Genomic DNA, 12,294 nt, shown 5'->3' with positions numbered 1-12,294 from the left:
TTTATTACTTAAACTATATAATATTTACTAAACAATTGAATGTTTTTCTTTTTAATTTTTATTATACCTTCTAAAACAAATTAATCTCACATTCACCATGTTGTAAAACAATTCTGTAATGTTTGCTTTATCATAGTTTCCTATATCACCATAACAAAATTAACATGTTAAAATTTATAAAAACAAATTAATCCCACATTAACCGTACGGTAAAACAATTTCGTAATTACCCCTATATAATAAATTTCATTATCACTATTCATCACATCACATCAAGTTTTTCCGAGGTTCGTTAAAACACTTGGATTGAATTTGTGGAGCAGCTACATTGCTATCAACAACATATTCAACAGAGGATTATCGCATTTGAAAGGTTAGTTATTTTTTCTGTTGTGCAAATTTTAAAATTAAATAAGTTTAATGATTTTTTTTTTAGAAGTTAAAAATTTTTGTGGGACAAATTTACCCACTATGTCCGCAGTGGGCATGGTGGGCCTGATCATGCTCCCGGCAGCCCAATGGGCCCATGAGTGAGGGGCGGGGGCGGTGGTAGCCAGCCCGCCGCAGCGAATTCCCCCGCCACCCGAGCAGGTCGTTGGGCCGCCAGGGGCGAAGGCTGGCGGCTAACCTCTGCCCCACCTGGGCAACCCAACGACTCGTCGAGGTGGCAGACCAATTTTGAGAATCAGGTTGTGCCACCGGGGTGGGAAAAATGGTTGCGGCTAGCCATCCGCCCCACCCCGGCGGCCCAACGATGCATCGGGGTGGTGGGCCGTTGGGCCGCATGGGTGGTGCGGGGGGGATGGTGCCGCAGGGGCTGGCTGGGGTTGGGGAGGAGGCGGGTGCGGCTGGGGTGGGGAAGGGGGGCAGTTGTTGGGACGCTAGGGTGGGGTAGGGGGGCTAGGCCCAACTTCCGGCCCGAGTGGCTAGCCGATTTCCGGGGTGGGGCGACAGGGTGCTGTATTTTTAAAATTTCTTATTATTTTTTTTAAATGGTTATGTTTTACAAAATTAATTATCATTGATCATTTTTCTTTTTAATTTAAGTTATTATTTTTTGTAATTTACTAATTTACATGTGTCTTTTTTTCAGGAAAATGGCATCAAACAAGATTTATGTGAATCTTTCTGTACCAAAAACTGTTAAAGGTGGATCTTCAAAAAACATTGTTGAACAAACTAAACCTGAGTTGATATCTACAAATCTTTCAAGTGCCTCAAATGATAATAAGATGATTTCATACTATAAGAAATCAAAAGAACTGAAACTTCTAGCAAATGTCTGGTATGTGAAAGAAAGAGAAAGCCAAGATGTGCAGAGATATCTATATGTTATATACCTAATGATAATGGAATTTATGAGGTGCTGGGAAAGGCCATATACATGTGTTTGGTACCAAATAGTGAAGTTGTTTACATACTTACAAAACCGCCCAAGTCACATGAAATGATTAAATACCAGTTATCATATTCATTGTATGATGTCATAGAGGTATCTACAAAGTTGGGTAAACAAATCATAAATGAGATGAAACAAAATATTTTTGGTATTGTTATTTATATTTTTGTTTTGCATTCTTCTAACTGTCTCATTATATTTTTATAACTTTGTTTTCATTGACATATGATATTTTGTTTGGCATAATTTTGTTGAAAATTATTCAATTATGTTGGGAGGCATCCCTTTCATAGAGCATGAAATTATGAAAGTTGTCAGCAGTTTCTACTCAGTGTCAGAAGAAGAGATGGCAAACAAGCAAAATGTAGTAATTCATGATGCTACAAAACTACATCCAAGGGATCAGAAAAAAATGCCTCTAGTGGATAAATATAGCAAAGGTAGATAGGTTACTTTTGAAGATGAGGAAGTTGAAACTGAAACTGAAGAATATGTTGTCGTTACTGAGGATGACATTGGAACTGATGTTGGAAAGGAGAAGAGCTATAAAAGACCAAAAGTAACAATGCCCAAGAATAAATCTGTTCTAGTTAATGATGAGAATGTTATGGGGAAGAAAAGTAAAGTTGAACATTCTAAAGTAGTCATTACCAACAGTCAAGATCCTAGTGAAACTTCAAGAGAAAGCAGAGAAATCATTACACCAAAAGCAGATTTAGAGGATGGCATTATTAAAACAAAACGAAATGCCATTTGACAGAACTTGATAAAGAGAAGCTTAATTGAGGGTGGTCGTACCTTTCAGCTTAATGTGAGACAAATCTATAAGGCAAGTGAAGGACAATGTAAATATAAAATCAAAAAGCCACACCACCTACATGTTCACAACTTGAAGACATTGATGAGGTGCAATCCATATGCTCATGTGGTTAATTATGTGCTTCTTGTTGATTTAGTTCAACTTCCCAACAAAGAAGAATTTGATAAGTAAAAATGTTTTGAACACAATTATTATGTGCTTGGGGGGGAACCATTCTATAGAAGCTCAAAGACAATTGATGGAGGAATATCCCAATAGCCCACGTTTTGAAACAATGAAATGTATCATTTATGCTGGTTTATTAGATATAGAAGCAAAGTTCGTGGCATGAGATCTTAATTCAGATAATGAATATAGGATGTCTATGACTTTCATGCAAAGGGTTAGATTTATTCATAGTGAATTTGAAGAAAAATGTGGTGGGGATAAACTAAGTGTTACTGTAGATTTCCGAAAGGAATGTTGTATGGAAATAGGCTATCAAATTGATGAGAAAATCAATTCAAAAGGCGGCAGAGTAAATACTGATTTATTCAGAGGTATTGATAACATTTTCCAGTTTTAAATTAGAACTGGAGAGATATGGGAATTGATTAATGAGATTTTTAGCATGTGGGAGAACATTGGCATTAAAAACCCGAAGACCAAAAGGTCTAAACCATTGATAGGTAACAACAGTAAATCGGGTCCTTAAATGAAGAAGCTTCCAGACGATATGACTATCACACCTTGGAGAGTATTGCAAGGAGTGAAGGATGAAAAACTTGTCAAAGAAATATTATCTCGTGTGAGGTGAGGGTAATTATCATTGGAGGAAATGTCTGAGGAATTTCAAAAGTAAGTTTGTTCAATTATTTTTACTTATTTTTAGATTACAATTTTCCTTTAATTATAACATATTCTTCTTGGTAGTATTTGTTACACATATCATTATATTAATTTTTTTTATTTTATCTTTGCAGTCACAAAGTTTAAATGAAAATACAAGAACAAATGGTTAAATTGTTGAATGAAGATAGTTGGGATGATGTTGTACGCAACTATCCAAATTCAAGTTCTACATCAACATTAAAAAAAATTATCTTGCATTTAAAAAGGTATGTTGATTTATACATTCAATTTTATTCATTTGTATACTATTTTTATTTTATAACTTATTTTAGATAATTTATATTAAAATGAAAATGCTACATAAAATATAAAATTTATTTAAACTTTCTCCCTATCACATTCAATTTATTATTAGTATTATTAAAATGTTTGTTACACTATTTAATTATAGTATATTTTTTCATATTATAAATTTCTAATGGTGAAAAAAAAACTAAGCTTTTTATTTTTATTTTTTAATCTAATTATAATTTTGCGATTTAATTTTAGAAAAAAGAAATTATTAAAAATAAAAGAAGATAAAAAATATTTTAAAAAATCATTATTAAATAATTTTATGTAATTGCCAATGTTAAAATAAGTATTAAAAAGTCAATTAAATTAAAAAATAAATTATAATACATAATTTTAAAATTTAAAACTGTACATTCTAACTTTGTTGATCATCCTATATGAGAAGTAAATAAAGGTTAATCATCCTACGTTCTCCTTATTTTATTTTTTAGATTAACCTATGTAAGTGATGACGAAATTTTATATCAAACTTATCAAAATCTTTCCCTTTATCTTCATATTCTAATAAAAATATTCATATGTTATTAGTCCCTGCCATCTAGGCATGGGACTATAGTAATCAAGTCCATTAGTTAGCATTAGTACATTTCGATATTAATCCAGAGTGTTTATAAACGTCACTTTTTTTATAAAATGAAAGTTGTTTTCAACCTATCAAATTTCCGTAATAATTTTGAAGACCAATCAGATAATTGGTGGTCTTATTTGGCCTCCTTTCAAGGCAGACATGCCATATCATTGACATTTTAGATCATATCATTGATATTTTTCATAGGATATCTCTTTTCAATGCATTTATTTGATTAGTATTTCCTAAATTGAAACTAATGTTGGCATTAGTTTATAAACATTAAATGCTACCTTATAACCAGGCAAACAAACACTCGTTGTTGAACTAGAAAAGGACTATTCATACAACCATATGGTTGTGTGCATGTTGATGTGGTGTGTGGTGTCGACTAATGGGGCACTTGTTATTATCTGTGTGCAATTGATGTGGTGTGTGGTGTCGACTAATGGGACAATTGTTATTCTTCTCGTCATAGGTAAAGACAACCTAGGGTATTGAAGAAAGAAAGTTAGAACAAGACCCACTACTCGTAGTTTCAGACATGATCTAACATAACCTATTGCCTTCCCGGCCCGGTGAAGAATCGAGATTACCATTGATTGATGAATGCATTCTCATTTTATTAATACCGATGAATGCATTCTCTTTTGGCATGGTGTTGGCTGATTAGTTGGCAGTAGGGGACTGAACAAACTGATAGGTGTAATTTGGTTGGGTACATCTATTTTATGTAAATCCTTTCAAACGTACCATAGCCATAAATCTTTGTCTTTATTAGCATACCTTCGATCTATGAATACATTTCCTTAAAAGTAGCTACAGAACATGAGTTGGGAGCTCTTACGGAGTGCTTAGGGGGTCTGAAACTCTTGCAACTCTCCAATCTTGCTTTCTTTTACGAATCCTTTATTCTCTGAAATCTCATTCTCCCTAAATATGTTACAGTTGTTGATATGTTGGTTCTACAAACAAGAACTCGCATCTGCTTCTTATCTCCTCAGGCTTGCATTAATGGCTGCCCACTCATCATCTAAACAACTAGGAAAGGAAGGAAGGCATTTGGAATAAATGGTTGGCTTGAGGACGTGCTTGGGAAATCATTCTGGCTTGCTTGGCTTAGACGGGAAGGAAAAGTTGGCTTGTGCTTGAGTTACATGAATGGATGGGTTGTAGTGCCGAGAACCCGTATCTATCAGTTTTAGAATCCGCATCTCAAAGGGATTACTGGTCATACGCGTAGGGGGTTTCTGTCAGGCATTGAGTTAGCGAGGGAGGAGAGTTTGCAGAGGTTCCCACTGGAGAAATAAGTTGCAGGTAAACCAAGCATCGTTAAGAATGTAATGCATGAGGTAGCTCAGACACCGGCGAAGTCTATGCATAAGAAGAAATTGGAAGTGAGGCCTGCAGTGATGCATACGAGTAGTCATGGTCCTGGTATGGGTTTTGTTCCTGGGTCCCGGTCCGCCGATGGCAAACTTATCCTCAGCTTGGTGGTTGTCATGCCCCCAGGCCAACGGTAGTCTTTCAACCGCACTTGGCGAAGTGTGGTACCACCGAACACTTTCTTCTCACCAATACATATGTTCGTGGACTACACCTAACCACTTATCCTACTTAGTTTATGTTTCGCAACCAAGTATTATTAATGTTTCCTTTATACCAATGAATACCCATACACATTCATTATCAACAGCGATTATACAAGAGAACACAATTGCACAGTATAAAGGGAGGGGCAACTCCCTGAACAATGAGTTTGCCCGAATAATATATTATACAGTCTTTCAATATTACAAAGCTTTACAAGTATACTTGGAAACACCAAGTTTCATACTTAGCCAAATTTACAACATCATCACACCTCCATGTGATAGCCAAGATTTCCTTGCCCAAGTTGGGCAGGCCCGCCCTCACACGAGCTGCCAACCAAACTTCACAACCGAACCTTGTCGACGAGCGGGCAACCTCACCCGAGTCACCCTTCGTTCACCTTCGCACGGTGGGCAGGCGACCTCACCCGAGTCACCAAGACACCCACGCGTTTACCTTCACAGGATAGGGGGGCGCTCACTCGAGTTGCCTAAGAACCTGTCCACAACCGCACAACCGGGCGCCCATGCCTTCACCCGTGCATGCCTTCATTCGACCGGCGGGTGCTCCTCACCCTACACCACTCACCCGATACACCTTCATGTGTTAACTCGTGCAACCTTGCCCAAGACTTGGGTGCATCCAGCTACACTCCAACCTGCACCTTGTATCTTATGCGAACCGCGCCTTCCTTCTTGATTGAAGGTCAAAGTGCGATGTCCAAATGAGCTCCTCGCTATGTTTATTTATACCGTGCATTGGGCGAAGTCTTGGCTACCCAGCTGACCTGTCCATGCCCTATGCTCCACCATAAACGCCCTCCAAACATCTGTCGTCCTTCGTTCTAACGATCATAAGTATAGGTCGGCTCGTTCAAGTTTGTAAGTCGACCCGTGGGTTGAGCCCATGCTCCCCGGGCTATAAACATGACACTCTCCCCTCCTCGTGTGCGCATTATCACATGACTCCTCTGCACATTAAGTATGAGCTCGTACTTTGTCAACTCGTGCGCCCGGTGATTGAACCAACTCGTCGCACTTGTGCTGGTGGGTGGGCCAAGGACCGTAGGTCCTTACATCCTCCTCCACCTGAAATCATTGTTGTCCTCAACAACATACCATCTTGGTAGCCATTCACGAAGATCAATATTTTCATATCCGAACAGTCGTATCCATGATATCAAATCCTCCACATACTGCAAACATCCCTGCAACATATGTAGAACTACCATCTCCATCATGTGTCGTCCCTCTGTAGGATGCCTATCAAGATACTCCACTTGATACGGACATCTGTCTTCACACTGGTACCCCTCATGACTCGAACTAGTTGGGTAGCTAATCCAACCATACGCCCAAACCACAATAATGCACATCCTTATGCCATCATCAGTCTTTCCCTGACTTCTGATACATCTCGAACTCATCAAAGTCTGCTCACAATCCCATGCTTAGGTCCATGGAAACTCCATCCCATCTGCAACATGTTCGGTCCATGGTATTGTTGTACAAGGAGTGTACAACCTCTCCATTGGATCATACAAAACACTTCCATGTTACATCAGCATCTGCAAAACATCCTTTGCTTCGGCATTCCCCATAGGATGTCCATGAGTGACTACTCTATCCATGCTCCTGCATCATGTCCCTGCATACCTGTCATGCTCCACATCTCCAACTTGATGTCCATGATGTCCAACCCATGTAGACTTCATCCTAACATCTGGCCATCCGCATCCAAGTCTGCAATCTATCATAAAGAAGCCTCCTCCCAAGGCCCCTTGTTAAGTTAGTGTAGCCCCTCCCAAACAAGGTCCCTACACCAACCCATATCCAAGGTTGTCTATAGAGAAAGGAGGGCCAGGAAGTTTCCTCCCTAACTCTCATTCACCGATGTATCAGATTGATACTGTGTCCTCAAATATCTATGCACAGCCTCGACCTCCTCACATGTACACCCAAGCTCTCTAAGCTTGTCCTTTGTCAACTGAAAGTCATATATTCCCATAGCATACCTGCAAAAATCCACTATACCAGCTAGATCTCTACCTTCATAATCCTCTCCAACCACTGCTTCTAAAGTAGTACTCGAACTTCCTTCTTTCGCAACTCCATTGTGAATATCATCAGTAGAAGATGTCTCTGTCAAGTGCTCCAAGGTTCATGAGATTAATCTCGCACTTACTTCATTCTTTCTCACTCTTGCAACGAAGTCAATCAACTTCCTCTCCTTCGTTGTTTGAGTCATACTCCCAAGTCCTCTTTGCTCCACATGCTTATGCTTCACATTCGGATCTTTGGTATACAAGGTCATAAAATTCATCCTCTGTTTATATCCCAAGAAACTCCTTCTATTGATTGGAACCAACATAGTTCTTCCTTCATCTGTGATCAAGAGAATGTCCCGGTCCACCATCGGTATGGCTTGTGCAAGCTTCATGAAATCTTGTCCCAGCACCATAGAATGATCATCCATGTCCACGATCCTGAAGTCCAACTTTCCAAACCACGAGCCCACTCTCACCTGAGTGTTCTCCATCACACCAGTAACAACTTTCATGGTAGAGCTGACTGCTTTGAAAGCACTCCACTCCCTCTCCATTTCAGCGTTCTTCCCAAAAGACTTTGCTACCTTCTTACTTAAGAATCTATGTGTAGCTCCCGTATCCACCAAAGCTGCAAATCTCTTGCCCTTCATAGTTACCTGCACAAAGCTCAGCTTCAAGGCATCACCTTCTTCTGTCGGCTTTATCTTGTGTCTCACATCAACAACCTTCTTCAAAAACTCGGCCTCAGAAGTGTCCATTGGCTTATGCTCCAATTTGACATTCCTCCTAAGGTACTTCACTTCCTTGCTTGGCTCTTCTAAGCAACTCGATCCTGGTCTAGCTTGTCTTCCATCAAGCTTGTCCTCCATCGCATTCTGCTCAAGTGCACCAACCAAGTGTCCATTGACTACTTCCATAGAACTAAGCTTCCAAACATCCTCTGGATTGTCACGGTAGTGAGTTCCCAGCCTGTCAATGTAGTCGAGCTCTTCCTGCTCAATTACAAAAACCTTCTTATCAAGAAGCTTCTTCTTTATCTCCTCCTCAATTTGCTTGATTTTGGTCTCCATCATGGCACTTTCCTTCCTCAACTGGGCTCTTTCATCCAAGAGCTCTTGAAGATCAAGTCCATTCTATTGGATCTCCTTGTCAAGTTCCTCGAGTTCATCATCCATCGTACTTCCGCATTGAAACTTGAGTTCGTCAAGTTCCTTCCTCAGCTTCGAACAGCTTTCCCGAATCCCCATATTCTCAGCCTTGATCAAAACCCAGTCAGAACTCCATTGACTCACCTATTCCAGCAATTTGTACCGGAAGACTTCACCTACATTATGGCTAGACTCACCTGTCATAGGTTCATCCACCATCTTTGCCTTTCAGTCTTCTCCAAGTTCCCTACAAAACATGAACTAGCTCTTGTTCCACTTGTATGTGAAACTAGCTTCCTTCACCTGCAAGTACTTGCCGCCAATTTCCAAGCTTAAACCAGCGTCCTGCACTTCGTCACGAGCAACCCTACTCTAACAGCAACTCCAACCGAGCTCTGATACCACCTGTCATGCCCCCAGGCCAGTGGTAGTCTTTCAACCACGCTTGGCGAGGTGTGGAACCACCGAACACTTTCTTTTAACCAATACCTATGTTCGTGGACTACGCCTAACCACTTATCCTACTTGGTTTGTGTTTCGAAACCAAGTATTATTAATGTTTCCTTTATACTAATGAATACCCATACACATTCATTATCAACAACAAATATACAAGAGAACACAATTTCACACTATAAAGGGAGGGGCCACTCCCTGAACAATGAATCTATCCAAATAATATATTATACAGTCTTTCAATATTACAAAGCTTTACAAGTATACTTGGAAACACCAAGTTTCATGCTTAGCCAAATTTACAACATCATCACACCTCCGTGTGATAGCCAAGATTTCCTTGCCCAAGTCAGGCAGGCACACCCTCACACAAGCTACTAACCAAACTTCACAACTGAACCTTGTCAACAGGCGGGCGACCTCACCCGAGTCACCGTTTGTTCACCTTCGCACGGTGGGCGGGCGACCTCACTCGAGTCACCAAGACACCCACGTGTTTACCTTCACACGACGAGTGGGCGCTCACCCGAGCTGCCCAAGAACCCGTGCACAACCGCACAACTGGGCGCCCACGCCTTCACCCGTGCACGCCTTCGTTTGACTAGCGGGCACTCCTCGCCCTACACTGTTCACCCGATACACCTCCGTGTGTTAGCTCATGCAACCTTGCCCAAGACTTGGGCGCATTCAGCTACACTCCAACCTGCACCTTGTATCTTATGCGAACCGCGCCTTCCTTCTTGATTGAAGGTCAAAGTGCGATTTCCAAATGAGCTCCTCGCTATGTTTATTTATACCGTGCATTGGGCGAGGTCTTGGCTACCTAGCCGACCTGCCCACACCCTATACTCCATCGCAAACGCCCTCCAAACATCCGTCGGCCTTCATTCTAATGATCATAAGTATAGGTCGGCTCGTTCAAGTTTGTAAGTCGGCTCATGGGTTGAGCCCACGCTCCCCACACTATAAACATGACTCGCTCCCCTCCTCATGTGTGCATTATCACATGACTCCTCTGCACATTAAGTCTGAGCTCGTACTTTGTCAACTCGCATGCCCGATGGTTGAACCAACTCGTCGCACTTGTGCTGGTGGGCGTGCCAAGGACCGCAGGTCCTTACAGTGGTGGTGGTGTAGGAACCACGATTCGAGATAAGACAGATAGCACTTATGATCTAGTAGAGCATATGCAGTATTGTAGATTCGGGTCGTGAAGGCTAAAGATCTCCCCGCCAAGGACATTGGTGGGAGTTGTGACCCCTAGACACTTACACATTGGAACTTGTAAATCCATACCTACGACACCTGGGAAGCATGCTCTTGGCGCGGAAACGTCTCTTTTTAATTTAATTTAATTCACTTTATTATTTTTATTTTTTAACATTCTCATACATTCTTACATATGACAAAAAAATTGTTTATTGAATGTATAGATCAGAAATTGTTTATTGAATGTACATATTAGAGAGCAACATGTCTATCACTGTGTTAACTCACTTGCCTACCTTAGTTCAATCAATAGGCCAAGCAGGGCCAAGCAAGGGATTTCTCTAGTCTCGTTTCTTCACAAAGCTGGAGATGGAGGAGCATTTTTCAATGCTCGGACTATGTGCGTACCTCCGCGGGTGGTGACTTAGTGCAGTAAATCTCATTGAAAGGGATCAACAAAATCTTGTTGTGGCAAAACATATTTATATTCACTGCTACCCTTGTACTCCCAGTTCTTCAAGGAATCAATGGATAACTAGTTCTTGCTTTAGTCCTTCCCAAAGGCTCCAAACCCTACAATATAAGGTACATCTTATACTGCTGACTTACATTTCTATACTTACTCTGCAATTTTTTCTAAAGCTTATCGTAGTTATTCATAGAACCGTAGTTGAATCCAGCCCTTCTTCACTTGGAGAAAAACCATTCTCTGTGAACTCCATATGCCCGAGTCTATTAAAAATGAAGAAATGCATTACAATTGTACAATCATCTTAAAACCTCTTATAAAAAATTCAATGGAGAAGTCTTCTCTTTGGGGCTTCAGTTCTGAGAGCATCTAGGGCTTTTTTCAGAGCAATGGCAGGTGAAATGGGAACAGAGCCAGAGCCTCTGACATTCATAGCAAAAATAGGAGGGATTCAGTTTCCACGAAAGAGGATGTTACGGACAACAATGACAACGAAGTTTTTTATTATCCCCTTTATGTGGATGAAGAAGATCCTGACTAGCCCGAAGAGGAAGAGGATGGCTGGGGGCTTCAGCTCTCCCAGTTTTTTGATAAAATGAAGGTTAAGATGAGAAATATGATGATGACGTAGACTATCTAACCGAGGATGAACTAGATTGGGACGATGATACTGAAACACATCTTCCAATCAAGGATATCACTACTAAGGATTGGGAAGATGTCGTGATTTGTGATCTCAGTCCTTTGGTTGTTCTTTTCTTTGATTGATATCATCGGTAAGGTTTCAATGCTCTTCCAATGTATGTTTGTAGTGAAATTAAAAAACGAAGTAAACATGTTGTCAAAATTGAACTTATCATTCAAGACCAACTACTTCTTGTAGGTATGGGCTCTTAACGAAATTGCCCAACTCTGGCATTTGGCAAGGAATCCACGTCATTGGCAGAAATTCAACCCATGGAGTTCTAGTGCTTCACTTACATCCTTCTTATGGAGTCAATTCCATGGGTGACTCCTGGTAATTGAATAACGAATTCCATGCCAAAATATATTAGAGAGCAACTCCATTGTGGCCTCCTTGCAATACAGAGTTGGGCTTAATCATTTAGAAATCAACCTCCCTTATTCTGTTCTAACTTTATAGTTTAAAATTGACTGCCAAAGACAATTAACTTTACATGTTGTGGACTAAGATAAGTGAGAGATTCTATTGATTTGGTATAGGAGTCTGATTTCAGTTGCAGTCAAATACAAATTCCCAGTGAAAAATTCAATGTAGCTGGCAGTTGCGCTGAGAATGATTGTTCCATTGTTATTTTATAAATTCAATTCAAAACCCTCATATAATTAGTCCAAAGAATTCATCTTAAATGGAGCTTACTGTTATCTGACTTGTTTAA

At 40.2% G+C, this 12,294-nt stretch overlaps 1 pseudogene; it reads left to right on the top strand.

The window, feature by feature from the left end:
• Window positions 1-712: 712 nt before the first annotated feature.
• Window positions 713-11,674, top strand: LOC149233172 (uncharacterized; annotated as a pseudogene).
• The last annotated feature ends 620 nt before the right edge of the window (window positions 11,675-12,294 follow it).

Source organism: Pinus tabuliformis, chromosome J (assembly GCF_031772625.1).
Source record: "Pinus tabuliformis cultivar Carrire ecotype Pingquan chromosome J, CPIR1, whole genome shotgun sequence".
Lineage (NCBI taxonomy): Eukaryota > Viridiplantae > Streptophyta > Pinopsida > Pinales > Pinaceae > Pinus > Pinus tabuliformis.
Note: the sequence above shows the minus strand (reverse complement) of the source record. Positions and strands in the feature narration are given on the sequence as shown.